Source organism: Staurois parvus, unplaced genomic scaffold (assembly GCF_062004578.1).
Source record: "Staurois parvus isolate SC_StPar_1 unplaced genomic scaffold, SC_StPar_1.0 ptg000762l, whole genome shotgun sequence".
NCBI classification, from domain to species: domain Eukaryota; kingdom Metazoa; phylum Chordata; class Amphibia; order Anura; family Ranidae; genus Staurois; species Staurois parvus.
This window is the reverse complement of record NW_028318558.1, coordinates 117,501-137,892: the sequence shown is the minus strand read 5'-3', so window position 1 is coordinate 137,892 and position 20,392 is coordinate 117,501. Positions and strand designations below refer to the sequence as shown.

General features: G+C 47.2%; 1 long non-coding RNA gene across 3 annotated transcripts in view; it reads right to left on the bottom strand.

Moving 5' to 3' along the window:
* The window catches only part of LOC149444924 (uncharacterized), a 98,520-nt gene that overhangs the window by 8,004 nt on the left and 70,124 nt on the right, over positions 1 to 20,392 (bottom strand). For all 3 annotated transcript variants that reach the window (XR_016306512.1, XR_016306511.1, XR_016306510.1), the window contains exons 2-3: positions 13,214 to 13,357; positions 8,404 to 8,642 (exon numbers count right to left, since the gene is read on the bottom strand). This is a non-coding gene — a long non-coding RNA (uncharacterized LOC149444924). The remainder of the gene's footprint in view (positions 1 to 8,403; positions 8,643 to 13,213; positions 13,358 to 20,392) is intronic.

Here is a 20,392-nt window from a genome sequence, read left to right as displayed (position 1 = left end):
ATCGGTCATACCGAAATAACTACTCTAGTTCCATCATCCTCTTATTTCGACACGAGAGTGATGCCCACTAATCATAAACGCGCCGAAAGCAACTTTGCTTTAGGAGGCAGGCAGCCGTCACGTCGCCGCTCACCATGCGTTTACCCGCCAAGACGTTTCACTCACAATGCGTAAATATTCTCAGACCCTCCTTGGTTAGTAATGGGCAGCCTGAGATCTTCCTACCTAAGTTAAAGCCACAAGCCGTATTTGCGATAACAGGAAAGGCATGAGGCTACTGACTGCGCTGGGGTATTCGAACATTCTAGAAATAAATGAATAAGTTCAGCGCTAATAATAAGCATATATATGTATAAATGTCTGTAAATGTACAAGTATGCCAAATGAAGCAATCAAAAAGTGCAGGTCTAGGTGAGAAATGACAACAAAATCCAGTATCGGTGCTCCAAAATAGTGTGGTAGAAATACGCACTCACCAGATGCGTAAAGTATATACGCATTAAGTAAATCAGTAGAGGTCCCCTTTAGGAGTTGGATATGATCCTGGTCAAGGATAATACTCCCTCTGGGCAAAGGTGGTGCTGTTGGAGCGAACAGGAGATAAGAGATCCAGTTAGCCAGAGGTCCCCTTTAAGGGATGGGTGGATGTCAGGAACTCCCTTCTCTGGATACTGCACTGGGCTGGATCAGGTGGGCTCTATAAATGAATTGCTCCGCATGGGAGACCATAAAAAGTGCCCATAGTGTAGTAGGTAAAATCCAAGTCATTCATTAATAAATCAAATTTGCAAATTCATAAAATACCATAAAAGCAAGTAACATCATATTGATTGATAATGTGCAGCTAATGCAGCATGGACTAACCGTCCAGAAAGCAAGATGGCCCCCGGGCCTCCACGTGACGTCACGGTGTATTGCCTCCTCCTCCATTCTAATTGGCTCCCAACAGTAACAAAAATTTCCAATTAACTTTAATATATGAGTATCGTTTTACATAGTGCTACTTTGTTTTAAAAGGGAAGCTACAGACAACTATAGATTGTGTAGATATGCGTGTGCATGAGAGCCGAGCATTGTCTATAATCTTCTCAGTGAATGTTCTCATTTTGGGAACTTTGTGTCCCTGTACAGTTTGTATATCCGCAGGCTCCACATCCTGATTGGAAATGCTGCATCTCCTTAAAAATAGAGCTATCGCTGGAAGACCCCCTTGGGTGCACCAAGAGCTCTAATCCTGCCCACGCTCATGAAGAATTTGACTTCTCCAATTTGGGAGATAAGCCCTCATCCAGCACCCAAGAAGCTAATAATGACACGGTCACAACAGAGCAGGATGGACTCTAAGCAAAGCTCTACCCTGACATAAATATTCTCTTTAAGAACAGACAGAAGAGGCAATACGAGAAGACCTCCTTAGGTGCACCCAAAGCTCTAATCCTGCCAACTCTCATGAAGTATTTGACTTCTCCAAGTTGGGAGATAAGCCCCATTCTATAACCATCCTGCTACACAATCAAAGTACCCAAGTAGCTATTAGTAGACATTCTCCTTGAGAACAGACAGAGCAACCAGTATGAAATGACCTCCTTAGCTGCACCAAGAGCTCTAATCCTGCCAACTTTCATGAAGTATTTGACTTCAAGTTGGGAGATAAGCCCTCATCCTACACCTATCCTTCCACCCAATCAAAGCACCCAAGTAGCTAATAATGACACTCTCCCGACAGAGCAGGATGGAATCTAAGCAAAGATCTTCCCTGACATAAACATTCTCTTTAAGAACAGACAGAGGAGGCAATACAAGAAGACCTCCTTAGGTGTACCCAAAGCTCTAATCCTGCCCACTCTCATGAAGTATTTGATTTCTCCAGTTTGAGAGATAAGCCCTCATCAAAGCACTCAAGTAGCTAATAATGACACGCTCACGACAGAGCAGGATGGACTCTAAGCAAAGATCTTTCCTGACATAAACATTCTCGTTGAGTGCATCCTGCTTTGTCGTAAGCGTGTCATTATTAGCTACTTATGTGCTTTGATTGGGTGTAGGATGACGGCTTATCTCCCAAATTGGAGAAGTCAAATGCTTCATGAGAGTGAGCAGGATTAGAGCTCTTGGTGCAGCTAAGGAGGCCATCTCATATTGGTTGCTCTGTCTGTTCCTAAGGAGAATGTCTACTAATAGCTACTTGGGTACTTGGATTGTGTAGCAGGATGGGTATAGGATGGGGCTTATCTGCCAAATTGGAGAAGTCAAAACCTCAGTAAGAGTGACAGGAAGGTTGAGGCTCTTGGTGCACCTAAGGAAGTCTTCCAATAACAGCTCTTCTGTTTGTTCTTTATTAGGACTTCTACATAAGGAATTCATTTCTCTCAGATGTCATTCTGCTCTCTTGTGGAGACTGCCATAATTGGCTGCTTAGGTGTTCTGATTGGTTAGCAGGATAGGTGTAAAGTGAGGCTAAATCCAGAAAGGTCAAGAACTTAATGAAAGTATCCAGGATTGGAGCTCTTGGTGCACCTAAGTTTTCCGGTTTTAGCCCCACTCTATACTCATCCTGCACTCCAATCGGAGCACCTAAGTAGCCAATAATGGCACTCTCACAAGTGAGCAGGATGGTATCTGAGCGCAGTTTGTTGTTTTGCAGAACCTCTACATCAGGAATAGAGGAGCTGTTATTGGAAGACTTCCTTAGGTGCACCAAGAGCTCCAACCCTTCTTTCTCACTCTCACTGCTGTTTGGACTTCTGTGACTTGGGTGTTTTAATTGGGTAGCAGGATGGGTGTAGACTTATCTCCCAAGTCGTAGAAAACAAAACCTCAGTAAAAGTGAGAAGGAAGGTTGGGACTCTTGGTGCACCTAAGGAAGTCTTCCAAAAACAGCTACTCTGTCTGTTCTTTAGTAGGATGTCTACATCTGGAATGAATTGCGCTCAGACGCCATCCTGTTCTGTTGGGGGAGTGCCATTATTGGCTCCTTAGGTGTTCTGGCTAGTTAGTATAATGGGTGTAGAGTGGGGCTAAAGCAGGAAAAGTCAAGAACTCAGTGAGTGTATGCAGGATTTGAGTGCTTTGCGTACCTTACTTTCCAACGTTGCTCTACTCAGCTGCTCTGATTGGTTAGTAGGATGGTGCAAAGTAGCCAATAATGGCATTCTCCACCAGAAAGCAGGATGGTGACTGAGCGCAGTTTATTCGTAGATGTCCAACCAAAGAGGTTTTGACTTCTCTGACATGGATAGTAAGACCCCACCCTACACCGTTCATACTATCCAATCAAAGCACCCAAGTCAAGGAAGCCAAAACCTCAGTGAGAGTGAGAAGAAGGGATTGGAGCTCTTGGTGCATCTAAGGAGATCTAGTAATAGCTCCTCTGTCTGTTCTTTAGTAGGATGCCTACTAAATGGACTGCGCTCAAGAAGCCATCAGGTGCTATTATTGGTAGCAAAATGGGTGTAAGCGTGGGGGCTTATCTTCAATGTCTGAGTAAAATGTTACTCAAGACCTCAGTGACAGAGGGGGCAGAATTGCACCAAAGGAGGTTTTCCAGTAATATCACTTCTGTTTGTTAGGGAGGACGGCTATGTTTTATTAAACATGGTGGACAGGTTGATACTGGCTGTATTTTTCTTTTCAATATTTCTATGAGCTCTCCTGTCCATCCTGTCACCCCTTGGAGGTGCTGCAGATCTGTCCGCTCCGGCTCTCCGTCCTGTTCGAATGGAGAGACAGTGGAGGAATTTCAGTAATATAAATGCCTGGCATGACAAAGGGGACCCATTATTTCAGTACAAAAGGGCATTTTATAAAAGGAGGTTAGAGAGGAGGTCAGCTCTGACACTTTTTAATTGCCTGATTTTTGGAGGGACTCCAGTAGGTTTTCCCCTAGATACTTATCCAGCTGTAATCTATAAAGGTGGCCAAGGAAAGTGTTGAACAAAAAACAGCAACATATTAAAAAGGTTTTTAATACAATGCTGAAATTTCAAAAAGGAAATAAAAAAAAATTGGCTAAGTGGCAGGCATAGTAGCCAATCCCATGTTCTGGATGGAATTTGGGGGTCATTACAGTCAATGGCGATCTAATGGCCATTGAAGGTTGACAAAGCTTCTAGTACAAAAAAAAGTCACAGTGCGAAATTGGGACCGAGAAAGACTGCATTGTGACCAATTTGGTTCTCTGACAATTTGTCCGTGAAAATACTAGGCTCTACTTAAAGCGGGGATGCAGAAAGAAAGAGCCGGGCGTAGGGAATAACATCTTACAATACATCAAGCATCCGTTGATGGTAGGATGGGATCTGGTTATCTTTGACATAGAGGTAGCCAGACACTAAAATCTCAAAGGCTTTAACATATTAAAGTAATTTTAACAATGAAAATGACTTCCTGTTATAGGGTGACAACGCTCGTCCCTGTCCCCCAGTTGTCCTGCTGTGTTGTCACATGGGCTTCCAATGGAAACTACAAGCAGTTGATTTAACACGCATTATGCCATCAGGAGACCTGACTCTGACAATTGCCAAGCAGCCATTGTAGGGGTGCATATAGACAGGAAGGGTCTGCAAAGAGGCTGCAGGAGATCAGCAGCACTGAGATGGAACAAAGAATGAATAAAGTTGGAAACAAGGATTGAGAAAATGTCATTTATTTATGACTCACATGGCAAGCTAAATGCAATCCAATTTCCAACAAAATTAGAGAAATATTTTACCATATCTCTTCCACCAGGGGCAGACTGACCATTTGGAAACTCAGGCACTGCCCGAGGGCCCGGGGTCAGTAGGGGGCCCCATGAGATGCCCCTGGTACCTTTTTCATAGGCTTTTTTGAGTTTGGGCAAGGACACAGGGGCCCCATGATCCCCTATTGCCCGGGGGGGCCCCATGAGTTGTCAGTCCGCCCGTCTTCCACCATCAAGAACTGGGATCAGAATGCACCCTTCCTGTATATTCCAACTTTTAACATGTTGTTGCCTATGTAAGCAGCAAAAGGGTGGGCTTTAACACCCACATGCCACACATATGTGTCACTGGTGGCTGATGTTTCTGTGCTGAGAGCGCGCTCACTGAGTGCTGTCAAAGGCAGCTCTGGGTCCCCACTTACAAATGGTAGCAGGCAGGATCAGATCCCGATCATGTGACCACTGTGATAGCCAATCACTGGTCACGTTTGCCCACCCCTTTGGGCGTTCAGTCCCCAGGGATGCTGGGGAGGGTGGGAAAGGGTTAACAGATATTGCCTGTTTGTGTTTCATTGCTGTGTCCCCTTTGGGAAGATTCACCCTCTCTATATACCCTGGTGACCACTGAGACAAAGTGATAGGAAATCAAAAATTTTGCCACCAGGAGGGGAGGGGAAATCTTCCAAATGGGGGCGCCTGTTACAGTGACAACTCAAATGAGGACGTGTTTCATTGGCAGCTCAAACGGGGACACCTGTTCTGGTGGCACCTCAACCGCAGCTCAAACGGGGACACCTATTCTGGTGGCAGCTCAAACGGGGACACCTATTCTGGTGCCAGTTCAAATGGGGACACGTCTTCTGTCACCAGAACAGGTGTCCCCGTTTGAGCTGTCAACAGAAGACGTGTCCCCTTTTGAGCTGCCACCAGAACAGGTGTTCCTGTTTGAGCTGTCAACTCAAAACGGGGACACCTGTTCTGGTGGCAACTCAAAACGGAGACACCTGTTCTGGTGGCAACTCAAAACGGGGACACCTGTTCTGGTGCCAGCTCAAATGGGGACACGTCTTCTGTCACCAGAACAGGTGTCCCCGTTTGAGCTGTCAACAGAAGACGTGTCCCCTTTTGAGCTGCCACCAGAACAGGTGTTCCTGTTTGAGCTGTCAACTCAAAACGGGGACACCTGTTCTGGTGGCAACTCAAAACGGGGACACCTGTTCTGGTGGCAACTCAAAACGGAGACACCTGTTCTGGTGGCAACTCAAAATGGGGACACCTGTTCTGGTGGCAACTCAAATGGGGACACGTCTTCTGTCACCAGAACAGGTGTCCCCGTTTGAGCTGTCAACAGAAGACGTGTCCCCGTTTGAGCTGTCAACAGAAGATGTGTCCCCTTTAGAGTTGCCACCCGAACAGGTGTTCCCGTTTGAGCTGTCAACTCAAAACGGGGACACCTGTTCTGGTGGCAACTCAAAACGGGGACACCTGTTCTGGTGGCAACTCAAAACGGGGACACCTGTTCTGGTGGCAACTCAAAACGGGGACACCTGTTCTGGTGGCAACTCAAAACGGGGACACCTGTTCTGGTGGCAACTCAAAACGGGGACACCTGTTCTGGTGGCAACTCAAAACGGGGACACCTGTTCTGGTGGCAACTCAAAACGGGGACACCTGTTCTGGTGGCAACTCAAAACGGGGACACCTGTTCTGGTGGCAACTCAAAATGGGGACACGTCTTCTGTCACCAGAACAGGTGTCCCCGTTTGAGCTGTCAACAGAAGACGTGTCCCCTTTAGAGTTACCACCCGAACAGGTGTTCCCGTTTGAGCTGTCAACTCAAAACGGGGACACCTGTTCTGGTGGCAACTCAAAACGGGGACACCTGTTCTGGTGGCAACTCAAAACGGGGACACCTGTTCTGGTGGCAACTCAAAACGGAGACACCTGTTCTGGTGCCAGCTCAAATGGGGACACGTCTTCTGTCACCAGAACAGGTGTCCCCGTTTGAGCTGTCAACAGAAGACGTGTCCCCGTTTGAGTTGTCAACAGAAGATGTGTCCCCTTTAGAGTTGCCACCAGAACAGGTGTTCCCGTTTGAGCTGTCAACTCAAAACGGGGACACCTGTTCTGGTGGCAACTCAAAACGGGGACACCGGTTTTGGTGACAACTCAAGCAGAGACACCGGTTCTGGTGACAACTTAGAGGACACCTGTCCAACAAATGAACTTCCATTACTTTGTTTGCGGTCTGTATTCTTTTCACTTCTTGTCCCACAGATGTAACAGGAACTTAGACAAACACAAAATTGTATCAAACCCTTCCCGTAATTTTCCTTTTCTGGTGCCAGTCCATAGCAGTGTACTACCACATGTACAGGGGGTTTAAATATTCGAATCTATCTAAAACAAAAAGTTTTGACTATACTACACTGTCCCCAATAATCTGTTTTTTTTTTTTTGTTTGGTTTTATTTCGCTCAGCACAGCTGGCTCCTTCCAAATGTTGTTCCGACACCCTTTGGCCATTACAAGAATATAGGAAATCTGTTTTGAAGCGTATTTACAAAAGCCGGAAAATTAGAATTTTACGGCTGCCATAGAATTGAAGGCATTAGTGCTTCAAAAGAATTCTGGTGAGTCACGGCTTAGAAGGTGGGTGGAATTTGGATCGCCCCTCGCTAGGGAAATTGTTCCATTGCCTCTCCATTTACTGGGAAAACAGAACTCAACGCTACGACTTTAAAGGGTAAGTTCACCTTTATACATACACCACAGTATTCCCAATATATTAAAGTGCTGTGCTCCCTTCTGCAAACAAATGCCCAATTGTGAGCTGCTGACTCAATTGTCCCCCCAGTCTGTCAGGATGCACCCAATACAGAATTCATGGCCCTGGAAATCCATGAATGAGCGCTTCCAGCTTCCATTCCCACCCACGCAGTCTGCGCTCTCCTTCAGCTCAACGTTTTTTGCAAGAGTAAAGCAGAGTGGCCTGCAAATACGCGGGTGGGGAGGGAGGCCGAGAGTATTCCTTCATGGATTTCTGGGGTTCCACATCTGGTGTTGGGCGTGTCCCGCCATCTGTATTGGGGAGGACAATGGTGTCAGCAGCTGAAGACATAAGGATTTGTTTTGGAGACAAAGCACAGCAGTTGTTATACTGGGGGTACTGTGGTGCATGGGGACCTTTTTGGGAAATCTGCGTGGAAAGGTGAACTCACCCCTTAAAGCGACAAACTTGGGACTGAGAGAGGAAAAAAATGTAATGTTCGAGGCGTCCAACCAAAACTGAAGGCTAATGGGAGCTTTGAGTGCATGCCAGTCCTTAAAGGTGGCTTGTGGGGGTGTGTAGAATCAGGGATGAGTAGAGGAGGCAGGTGGGCAGTTTTACCTGGTCTTACTGGTGCCAAGTGAATTTTCTTGGTGTTGCTGTGCCCTCCCGGTTCTGGTTGACTCTGCTGTGCTGCGCCCTCCCGTTTCTGGTTGACTCTGCTGTGCTGCGCCCTCCCGTTTCTGGTTGACTCTGCTGTGCTGCGCCCTCCCGTTTCTGGTTGACTCTGCTGTGCTGCTCCCTCCCGTTTCTGATTGACTCTGCTGTGCTGCTCCCTCCCGTTTCTGGTTGACTGCTGTGCTGCGCCCTCCCGTTTTTGGTTGACTCTACTGTGCTGCTCCCTCCTGATTCCGGTTACCTCTGCTGTGCTGCGCCCTCCCAATTCCGGTTACCTCTGCCGTGCTGCGCCCTCCCGATTCCGGTTGACTCTGCTGTGCTGTGCCCTCCCGTTTCTGGTTGACTCTGCTGTGCTGCTTCCTCCCGTTTCCGGTTGACTCTACTGTGCTGCGCCCTCCCGTTTCCAGTTGACTCTACTGTGCTGCGCCCTCCTGTTGCTGGTTAACTCTGCTGTACATTGAGAGCTTGTGTGTTCTTCTTGCACTAGACTACTTCTATGTGCATTTTTGGAGACCTAAAAAGAGACAATATTGTATAAATATTACAACACAAAATATTTAAAATGCACTTACATTTTCCTTTTTTCATTTGTAATGTCTAATGGTGTTGCCCATGTAGAGGTAGTTGAAGAACATACAAGGTATACCATAAGGGTTGGGTACGCACAGTAGTAGGCGTCAACTGATGAGTTGTTAGAGAGACCTGAAGAAGATATACATTTCTCAAATATGTGAGCAGCAAAATGTGAAGCAAGTTGGGAAGGTACTGTAAATGGCTGTGAAGGAGTTGGGATCTGTGAGACGGGGGAATAGGAAAAGTAGAAGATGGGGAAGGAATTTGGATAAGGGAGAAGGTAGGTTAATGGGGTAGGGTGGGGAAAGGTGTCCACCTTGGGCTCAGGATTTAGAGTAAGGAGGTACTCTAGATAGTGGAAGCTAGAGTGGTTAAAAGAAGGGAGCACACTCCAGAGCCAGGGTTCCCAAAATCTAAGATATTTGGGTTCTGAGTCAAGGATTTTGGAGATATATATATATATATATATACAGTCATGGCCGAAATTGTTGGCACCCTTGATATTTCTCCAGGAAATCATGTATTTCTCACGAAACGTATTGCATTAACACATGTTTTGCTATACACATGTTTATTCCCTTTGTGTGTATTGGGACAAAACAAAAAAAGGGAGGAAAGAAAGCAAATTCGACATAATGTCACACAAACCTCCAAAAATGGGCTGGACAAAAGTATTGGCACCCTTTCACAACTGCGGATAAATAAGAATGTTACAAGCATGTGATGCTCCTGTAAACTCACCTGGGGCAAGTAACAGGTGTGGGCAATATAGAAATCACACCTGAAAGCAGATAAAAAGGAGAGACGTTCACTTAACCTTTGCATTGTGTGTCTGTCTGTGCCACACTAAGCATGGACAACAGAAAGAGGAGACGAGAACTGTCTGAGGACCTGAGAACCAAAATTGTGGCAAAATATCAACAATCTCAAGGTTACAAGTCCATCTCCAGAGAACTAGATTTGCCTTTGTCCACAGTGCGCAACATTATCAAGAAGTTTGCAACCCATGGCACTGTAGCTAATCTCCCTGGTCGTGGACGGATGAGGAAAATTGATGAAAGATTGCAACGCAGAATAGTCCGGATGGTGGATAAGCAGCCCCAAACATGTTCCAAAGACATTCAAGCTGTCCTGCAGGCTCAGGGAGCATCGGTGTCAGCGCGAACTATCCGTCGACATTTAAATGAAATGAAACGCTATGGCAGGAGACCCAGGAGGACCCCACTGCTGACACAGAGACATAAAAAAGCAAGACTACAGTTTGCCAAAATGTACTTGAGTAAGCCAAAAGCCTTCTGGGAAAACGTCTTGTGGACAGATGAGACCAAGATAGAGCTTTTCGGTAAAGCACATCATTCTACTGTTTACCGAAAACGGAATGAGGCCTACAAAGAACAAAACACAGTACCTACGGTAAAATATGGTGGAGGTTCAATGATGTTTTGGGGTTGTTTTGCTGCCTCTGGCACTGGGTGCCTTGACTGTGTGCAAGGCATCATGAAATCTGAGGATTACCAAAGGATTTTGGGTCGCACTGTAGGGCCCAGTGTCAGAAAGCTGGGTTTGCGTCCAAGATCCTGGGTCTTCCAGCAGGACAATGACCCCAAACATACGTCAAAAAGCACTCAGAAATGGATGGCAAAGAAGCGCTGGAGAGTTCTGAAGTGGCCAGCAATGAGCCCAGATCTAAATCCCATTGAACACCTGTGGAGAGATCTTAAAATTGCTGTTGGGAAAAGGTGTCCTTCCAATAAGAGAGACCTGGAGCTGTTTGCAAAGGAAGAGTGGTCCAAAATTCCGGGTGAGAGGTGTCAGAAGCTTATTGATGGTTATAGGAAGCGACTGATTTCAGTTATGTTTTCCAAAGGGTGTGCAACCAAATATTAAGTTAAGGGTGCCAATACTTTTGTCCAGCCCATTTTTGGGGTTTTGTGTGACATTATGTCATATTTGCTTTTCTGCCTCTGTTTTATATTTGTTCCAATACATACAAAGGGAATAAACATGTGTATAGCAAAACATGTGTTAATGCAATACCTTTTTTGTGTGAAATACTTGATTTTCAGGAAAAATATCAAGGGTGCCAACAATTTCGGCCATGACTGTATATGCATCCTATCAGAAGCATAACTAGAACCTTTAGGGCTCTGGTGCAAGAAGCCATGAAGGGCCCCCATTACCCTATGCCAAGGCCCTTTCCACTGGTCCCAGGTGCTTTCCATCAGTCCTGGGGCCCTTTCCTCTGGTCTTGAGGCCCTTCCCTCCAAACCTGGGTCTCTTCTGACTCATCCTGGGGCCCTTTATTATGGTCCAGCAGCAGGACCCTTTCACATGTTCTGCAGCGAGTACCCCCACCTTCCATCTTGGCCCCCCCCCCATGGTGGCAGAACGCCAGGGCCTGGTCCCAAGTGTGACCTTTGCAACCCTAGTAGTTCCACCAGTATACTACACTACAATGATGTACTGAAAAAGCCCCATTCAGCAGAAGAGAGGAGGGCACCAAAGTACTGACTAAACTGTCCTCTCTCCTGCTGACCCCGGGGTTCTCTAGGACAGGGGCGGACTGACCATTCGGAAACTCGGGCACTGCCCAAGGGCCCAGGGTCAATAGGGGGCCCCAGGAGATACCCCTGGTGCCTTTTTCATAGGCTTTTTTGAGTTTGGGCAAGGACACAGGGGCCCCTTGATCCCCTATTGCCCGGGGGCCCCATGAGTTGTCAGTCCGCCCCTGCTCTAGGATATACAGTACACAAAACGAGGGGAAGCAGCTCATGGAACAGAATATGACAGGGCCTCTTCTTACACCCAAGCGAATCCCTTGTCCTGGTAAGATTAACAAGATCATTAATAGAAGTAGACGTAAACCCAATCACACAAATCTTAAAAAAGGTTTATCATATTATTGCAATTTCAAAAGTCTTCTTCAAAATTTTTAAATCATTAAAATAATCCCTGGTGATCTTGCCATGTAGGTCCTCCTTTGGGAACTTCCTGTTGTAGGGTGACAACCTTCTGTCCCTGTCTCCCAGTTGTGCTCCTGCGTTGTCAAATGGGGTTTCTGATGGAGACTACAAGTGGCCATTTAAAAACACTTTACACAGGCATGGCCCACTGCTGTCACCATCAGGAAACCCACCCTGAGAAATACCGTGCCTGTAGACAGGAAGTGTCTGCAGGAAATCGGCAGCACTATGATGTAACAAAAAGCACAAAAAAGGTGAAAATATGATTTTATTTGAAAAAAGAGAGAAAATGGTTTATGATGAATAGTGCACAGAGCAAACTAAATGCCATGCATTTAGGGTTTACAGCAGGGGCGGACTGACAACTCATGGGGCCCCCAGGTAATAGGGGATCATGGGGCCCCTATGTCCTCACCCACACCCAAACCACACCCAAACAAAGCCTATGAAAGGTACCAGGGGCATCTCATGGGGCCCCCAGGCAATAGGGGATCATGGGGCCCCTGTGTCCTCACCCACACTCAAACCACACCCAAAAAAGCTTATGAAAAAAGCCTTTGAAAAAGGTACCAGGGGCATCTCATGGGGCCCCCAGGCAATAGGGGATCATGGGGCCCCTGTGTCCTTACCCACACCCAAAATGAGCCTATAAAAAGGTACTAGGGGCATCTCATGGGGCCCCCAGGCAATAGGGGATCATGGGGACCCTGTGTCCTCACCCACACCCAAAATGAGCCTATAAAAAGGTACTAGGGGCATCTCATGGGGCCCCCAGGCAATAGGGGATCATGGGGCCCCTGTGTCCTCACCCACACTCAAACCACATCCAAAAAGAGCCTATAAAAAAGGTACTAGGGGCATCTCATGGGGCCTCTTACTGACCCTGGGCCCAAATGGTCCAAATGGTCAGTCCGCCCCTGGTTTACAATCAACTGGTTGGAATAGTAGCAAGAGGGGCTGGTGATCGTTGATGGGCTTTATTAGTGACAATTCTCTGCAGTATGATGCCAATGTGCCTATCTATTGCCTCGTGCCTAAAAAAAAAAAATACAGCTATTGTTTTTTTAGGTAATTTGATATAAAAAAATGATATATATGGAACTGCAAACCCCATCATGTCTCTGAGAATCATGGCTGTGGCTGTCTGAGACTTGCTTCATGGGACTTGTAGATCCACAGCTGGACTTCTGAGGCTACCTGTTGTTGAACCAGTATGCTGATAACCAACTGTTCTCTAAATTTCCTTACATAACAGCCAGAAAATGAGCATTTCCTGCAGGAGGATAACAATGGCAGCCTGCACCTCTTAGGAAAGGTTCTCTTTAACATAAGATGATGCCCATTCTTTTGACGCAAGACTGCTGCACACACCTGGATCAGGTGAATGGGATACGGTGACTGTCACAGATATTCCCCAGCCGGCCAATCTTGGAGGTGAGAGATCAGGCAGGGTAAGCCATCCGCCATTGTTTCCTTGCGAGGTGGCCAGCTCCATGGCGCATGGCTTAAACACGCTCGGCCAATACACCTTGTAGAAGTTTCCGCTTACCTCTTGTCTTGATTTTTCGGGCACCTGTTGGTCTCCTCTTTTATGGCAGGGTGATCCCTATGCCAAGATGGGTATCTGTAGCTCCGTCAGGCTTGCAGCAGGGAAAGGGTTATGATGACGGTACAGCGCGGCACAGCGGGAGCTCTGGAAGATGCAGAGAGATGTAATTAGCAGCTTGTAGCAGATGTGCCTGTATGTAGCAGCTGTTCCCAAATTATGTACATATGCGAGTGTAAATATATAGATTTCTATGTGTAGAAGTGGTGTATATATCCCGCCCGGGTACATTTCTGGGCATCGGTATTATTTATACATTTTAATCAGCGTTTCTGGTGCTGCCCGGGAACACGGATCAGTGAACGAATCACGATGGTTTGCTATGGACTGTACTTTGTACGCCCGCATGCTCCATCAGATCCTCCAGATTACTGTATGTTCAATAACGCGGAGCTCATGCTCACTTCAGATATTAGAGGAGGTTGGAAAAAATAGCTACATTTTGTTTTGCCAGTTCTTCTCTTTCATAAATGTTTCTCATATTCACAAAAATGTACAATGTAAAAAAAAAAATACAATGTATAAAAAGGTACAATGTAACAAGATACAATGTAAAATAAACTAAGCCATTTCCAGTGGCTTCCCCAACTTGCCTCCATTGCAGAGAAGTGGTCATGACCAGACCATAAACTAAGCCATTTCCAGTAGCTTCCCCAACTTGCTTCCATTGCAGAGAAGCGGTCATGACCAGACCATAAACTAAGCCATTTCCAGTGGCTTCCCCAACTTGCCTCCATTGCAGAGAAGCGGTCATGACCAGACCATAAACTAAGCCATTTCCAGTAGCGTCCCCAACTTGCTTCCATTGCAGAGAAGCGGTCATGACCAGACCATAAACTAAGCCATTTCCAGTGGCTTCCCCAACTTGCCTCCATTGCAGAGAAGCGGTCATGACCAGACCATAAACTAAGCCATTTCCAGTGGCTTCCCCAACTTGCCTCCATTGCAGAGAAGCGGTCATGACCAGACCATAAACTAAGCCATTTCCAGTGGCTTCCCCAACTTGCCTCCATTGCAGAGAAGCGGTCATGACCAGACCATAAACTAAGCCATTTCCAGTGGCTTCCCCAACTTGCCTCCATTGCAGAGAAGCGGTCATGACCAGCCTTTAGCAAGAACTTGAGGTCTGGCCGTGCACAGAGCAACTGTCAGGCTTCAGGTGACCTCTGACCCCGGCTCTCAAGCTGGAGAGTCAGACACAGTAAGTAAAGTCAAATTGAGGAAAATACAATAAAATGAATAATTACAAGTGCACAGTTATCACAGAAAAACAGGTATTTGGATTCCTTCACAGGCAATGTTGTGACCGCTTCCCTTTAATATAGGCTGCTTGTGGTATGTATAAGGGGTGGAGTAGCGGAGGTGTATTTTTGGGATTTTGCTGTTGGCGATATATCACCAACAGCAAAATAGCCAATGTGACTTCAGTCTTCATCATAGGTCTGTGTCCGTATTCAAAATGGTGCCATCTTGTAGGGTGTATGTGTCCTTATGACATCACGGACCCCAGAAATGTAGACCAATGAAGGGGGTTCACATTTAATCCTTCACCCCGGGAAAGTAAACCACAAAGATAAAGGCTTGGTTCACACTTGGCGTTTAGTGAATGCGCCTTTTGTGCGCATATTCACGCTACACGCATAGGGCAGGCCATTCATTTTCTACGTGCGGCATGCACCTTTGCACGTTTGATGCACACCAAAAAGTCGCACCTGCTTGCTGTGTCTGGGATGCCCTCACCAATGAATGGCCCCGTGAGCACAGAGCGTGTTTCATACGCACGTTCACAAAACGCTCAGATGTGGATGAAGCCTTAGAAAGGATTAATTGCAATCATTATGCAAATCGCTCCCTCAGGAACGCCCAAGTCCAGAGGTAGGCAACCCTGGCACTACAAAATTCCATCATCCCTCGGCCTCATGGCGGTCTGGGACTTGCAGTGCCTCATAGCACTTGTAGTTCCACAACATCTAGGGGGCCAAGGTTGCCTATCCCTGCCCCATCCCGAGGAGTACAGTCCACCCCCCCCCCCAGCCTCAGATGATACATAAGCTATCTTGCACTGGCTCACCATCTCCGGCCCGATAGATTGTAAGCCCACCTGGGCAGGAGCCCGTACATCTTCTTGGTTCCCTATGTATATTATTTAATCGTCTTCCTTTCTGTGTATAACTATGTAGATTATGATGGTTGTAAAAAAATAAAAAACAAATATGACAGAAGAGCGGCTTTGCCTATTCCCTTCAAAAGGTACAGATAATGAAAGTGAAAAGTTTTGAGTGGGAAAAAGAGGGGCGATTGAAGGGGGAGAGGGGTTTGGTTCTTAAAGGAGGACATTCCCTACAAATGACAGGCTTGGGAGCCATGACTCTGGACCATACAAAAGTCAAACCTGAACGTTTAGAGTCCGATGCAAAAGAAAGGAGACAAGCCACGCGTTTCGGGGGGTTCATACTCCCTTCTTTAAAGTTATGATGGTCATCTTTTAAAGTCGACCTTTGGTAAGCCTAGGAAAACATGTGACATTATTAGCCCATGGCAACCATTCTCAACCAGGATCCCAAGGAACCCTAAGGTTCCCCCAGAGGTTCCTTGAGATGTGGTTGATTGTCCTCACATTTAATGGTGCCTGCAGAGTTGCAAACCAGCACGTTCTGTGCTTGATTAGCTGCACTTGAGGGCAGGGCAGACATGGGGGGGCTCATAGATCCCTGATGTCCCCATAAAGAGGACCTGCTGCCTGCTCAGTGTTTTCACATATGGTGTTTGCTAGTCCCCTTGTGATAGCAATAAAGTTAAATGAAAAAAAAAGGTGTAAAAAAAAAAAAAAAAGTAATAAAATAATTAAAACAATTGAAAAGCAGTCCTGTCATGCCCCGCCCACACATGTAGGTCCCGTGTATGTAAACAGCGATTGCTCCACACATGAGGATTTGGCGCAAACATCGGAGTGAACCTGACACCAACCAACACCTCCACCCCTCTTTACCCCCCCCCCCCACCCAAGAGAGCCTTCCACTACCACCATCCACCAACCACCCAACCCCCCAGCGAAAGACACTCACCTTCACAGCTCCAGACATCCCCTGGAATGAGAGTTGGGCTCTGCATACTCTGTCAAGCAGGTGGATCCCAACTGACGCATGTGTCCCTTCTTCCGTCCCTTCTTTCGTCTCCTCTTCTGGGGGGGGGGGGGTGCCCCCCTGAAAAATGCTGCCCTAGGCAAGTGCCTTGTTTGTCTTATGGTAAATACACCACTGCTCCCAGCACCCCTTGCCATTGCATACATTCAGTGGTGGAGGTGCTGGGACCAGGGGTGGACTGACAACTCATGGGGCCCCCTGGGCAATAGGGGATCATGGGGCCCCTGTGTCCTTACCCACACTTAAAAAAGCCTATGAAAAAGGTACAAGGGGGCATCACATGGGGCCCCCTACTGACCCCGGGCCCTCGGGCAGTGCTCAAATGGTCAGTCCGCCCCTGGCTGGGACTGCATTCCCCCATGTTCCCACTGAAAAAAAAAAGCCCCGCCTTACAGTAACTGGTTATCTTCTCCAGCATGGCCCACTTATCAGTTATCAAGAGTCACCAGAGGCGCTCCAACTAGCCCGAGAGTTGGAATTCAAAGGGATCAAACCTTAAATAAAACAAGCTCCGCTCTCCCCATTTCATTTGGCAATTTTCTACAACGTTGGTTTATTGATCAAAGCCCTTCCACGTCCTGCCTTTTGGCCGCGCGGTCTTCCCCTCCGAGGAGCCCCTCCCGGTGTTTCATGAAAAGCCGCGATTTCCTCGTTCTCCAGGCAGACAGAGACGAGAGAATTTGGTGGAATATTTGGTGTCCCGAGTGTTAACAGGCATCAAGCGGGAAGTGTCAGCGTGACATCAGGATTTAAATGCATTCTAAACAATTCAGAAATTTGCTGAGTCTCTCGGGGGTCCCGAATATCGAGCGTGGAGCTTTGTCAGACAACATTGTCATGTGCGTCAGGTAGGCCTCCCGTTGTGTTCTGTAATATCTGCCTAAATTGTTCAGAAGGTTCGCTGGAATCTCTCCAAATTACTTTTTCTTTTTTTTTTTTGCATCAATGTTTATGCAGTCGGGAGTTAGCATAACCACGTCCGCTCCTCTCTCTGGAAAAAACATCATTTATTCATCGGATCTGGATTCGAGATATAAAGGCTCAACTGTTAGGGGTATTAACGGAAAATTTTAAATTTGCTAAAAAATAAAACAATGCTCGGTCGAGAGGACATCCCTGAATTCCTAGTAGCTGCTCACATCATTGGCTCCTGTTTCCCAGATGTCTGCACAGAACTGGAGGTAAAATTTCAGGCATCCCCTGCTCTGACGGTCTCATCTAAAGTTCCAAAACTTCTTGGACCCTTGACCATTAAAGCTTGTTGAGCTTCCTATTCCAAAACCATGGACATTAATATGAAGTTGTCCTGCCCTTCCCTCATGGCCATTAATAAGGACTTTCCATCATTTTGCGACTATACCAGAACTGGTGCTTTCCATAAGATTTTGGAGTCTCTGTGAGAATTTTGTGCTCATTTGTGAGGTCAGGTACTGATGTTGGGTAAGAAGACCTGGCTCATAATTGCCTTTCCAGTTCTTCCCAAATGTGTTCTCAACCACCAGGCCTCCAGCCACTGCAGATCCCCTCATCTTCTACAGTGTCTCTTAGTTTCCAAGGTACCCTCTAATCTCCCATTGTGGCCTGCAGTGCCCCTCAACCTCCCTCAGTGCCCCCAGGACCCCTGAGAACTCTCATGCCCCCACAGTGCCAACCAGCCCCCTACACTGCCACCTAGCTTGCCGCAGAGTCTACAGAGCTCCCAACATCCAACTGTGTCCCACAATGCCCCCAACCTCCAAAAGGGCCTGCAGTACCCCTCAACCTCCAACAGTGCCCCTGAGAACCCTCAGTGCCAACCATCCTTCCACAGTGCCACCTAGACCCTTATAGTACCACCTAGATTTTACATAGTTACATAGTTAATAGTTAGTCTGGCTGAAAAAAGACAAAAGTCCATCCAGTTCAACCATAGGAAAAAAAAAAAAAAAAGTTATAATCCTATACCCACAGTTGATCCAGAGGAAGGCAAAAAAAAAAAACCCAGCAAAGCATGACAGACCCCCAAAAAGCCCCCAACGCTTGACAGTGTCTCACAATATCCCCAACCTCCTTACAGTGACCCACAGTGCCCCTCAACCTCCAACATTGCCCCCAGTCCCCCTGAGAACCCTCAGCCACTACAGTGCCAACCAGGGGCGGACTGACAACTCATGGGGCTCCTGGGCAATAGGCGATCATGGGGCCCCCGTGTCCTTGCACAAACTAAAAAAAGCCTATGAAAAAGGTACCAGGGGAATCTCATGGGGCCCCCTACTGACCAAGGGCCCTCGGGCAGTGCCCGAGTTTCCAAATGGTCAGTTCGCCTCTGGTGCCAACCATCCTCCCACAGTGCACGCCAGCTCTCTACAGTGCCACCGAGATTGTTGAAGAGTCTCTAGACCCCAAAGCGCTCTCAACCTTTACCAGTTTCTCACAATGCTCTTCAACTTCCTATAGTGTGCCCGCCATAGAACCCTCAGCCCCCATAGTGCAAACCATCCGCCCACTGTGCGTCACAGTCATCTACAGTGCCACCAAGCTAACTACAGAGCCTCCAGACCCCCCCCCCCCCAAGTACCCCCAACCTCCAACAGTGTCCTACAATAGCCCCAGCAGTTCCCTTCAGTCTCTCACAGTGCCCCTGCAAAGCCCGCAGCCCACCCAAAGACCCCACGCCACCTCAGTAGCTCTCTCCAGGAAACCTCAACCCTCACACCAAACCCAGTGCAGATTTCCCCTTACTTCCTCCAGAACCCCCATCCGATGATACCCAGCCCATGCAGATCCTTCCACCATTTAAATACTTATTTCATATTCTCATACTTTTGTTCCGTGAGTATAAACTTTTTGTTTGTTTTTCTATTGAGGCATGGAAGGCTTTGTAGGGATTTACCGGGCCCTGGGCTGAATGGTGTAGAGGCAGCCGAGTGCGATGTTTATTCCACCTCTGATCACATAATTATGTTAAATGTGCACCATTCTGCTATACAATGGCTTTCGAAGCCCAAGGGCGCTGGCCTGGCCTTGCCATGTATAGAACAGAAGCAGGGGAGACCGCAGTTGCATTTGCACAAATCCTTGAAATCCATAAAGATGACCCAAAGGACACTGTTATCTGTGCTGGAGAAAAAATTGTGTTTGGCTCTATTTTAACTAATGACTGAAAAGAAAAAATTGTCTGCTGAACAAAAATCCTGTAAGAAAAAGGAGGATTTTCACTGGGATCTGGTGCACCATTTAGATATATCTCACGATTGCCGGCGCAAGGTCATCCAGGGCCCAGGGTGACGTGGAAATTTGCACCCCCCTCCACCAGGTGGAGTGCCAAGTAAATTCCTCCTTGATATCAGGTGTCCTCATCAAGTTTCCCCCTTGTACTGGGAAATCGGTACTCAGAGCGACTCCTTCCGCTCTTCGTCATGTGACAGGGGTATTTTGGGAAAAAACAGGCAGATGAGTGACAGTTTTACCACCCTTGGACCACCCCCTTAAAAGCAGAACTAAACCTAATTTTTCAAAGATGGCAAGCATGCCGTGTCTCTTCTGCAACAACACGCATGCTTACTTGCCCGATCAGAGTCTTCTATTGAATGCACACTGAGCTGCGCATGCACACCTCAGCGTTCACTGCAATGGCCAACTCCCGTGCTTGGGATGACGCCACCACCCTTCCAACCAATGAAGAATCCGAAAACCCAGCACCCGGAAGAGGATGACAGCGGCTGGTGAGGGATTAATCGCTGCATCTCTGGAGGATGGAGGTATCTCTGGGGGTTTAGTCCCACTTTAAGCTGCAAAATGTGCACCCTCATATTGCATTCGGTGGGCAGTACCACCACCGAACTTCACCCATTGAAAGTGGAAACTAAAGGGTGAATACTCATCTGTCCAATTGGTCCTCTTCTTCTGAGAAGGCCTCTTCATTGGCCAGCATGGGATGATGTCACTCCTATGCATGAGCCAGTTATCCCGACATTCAGAGATTGGCATGGCGCATGCG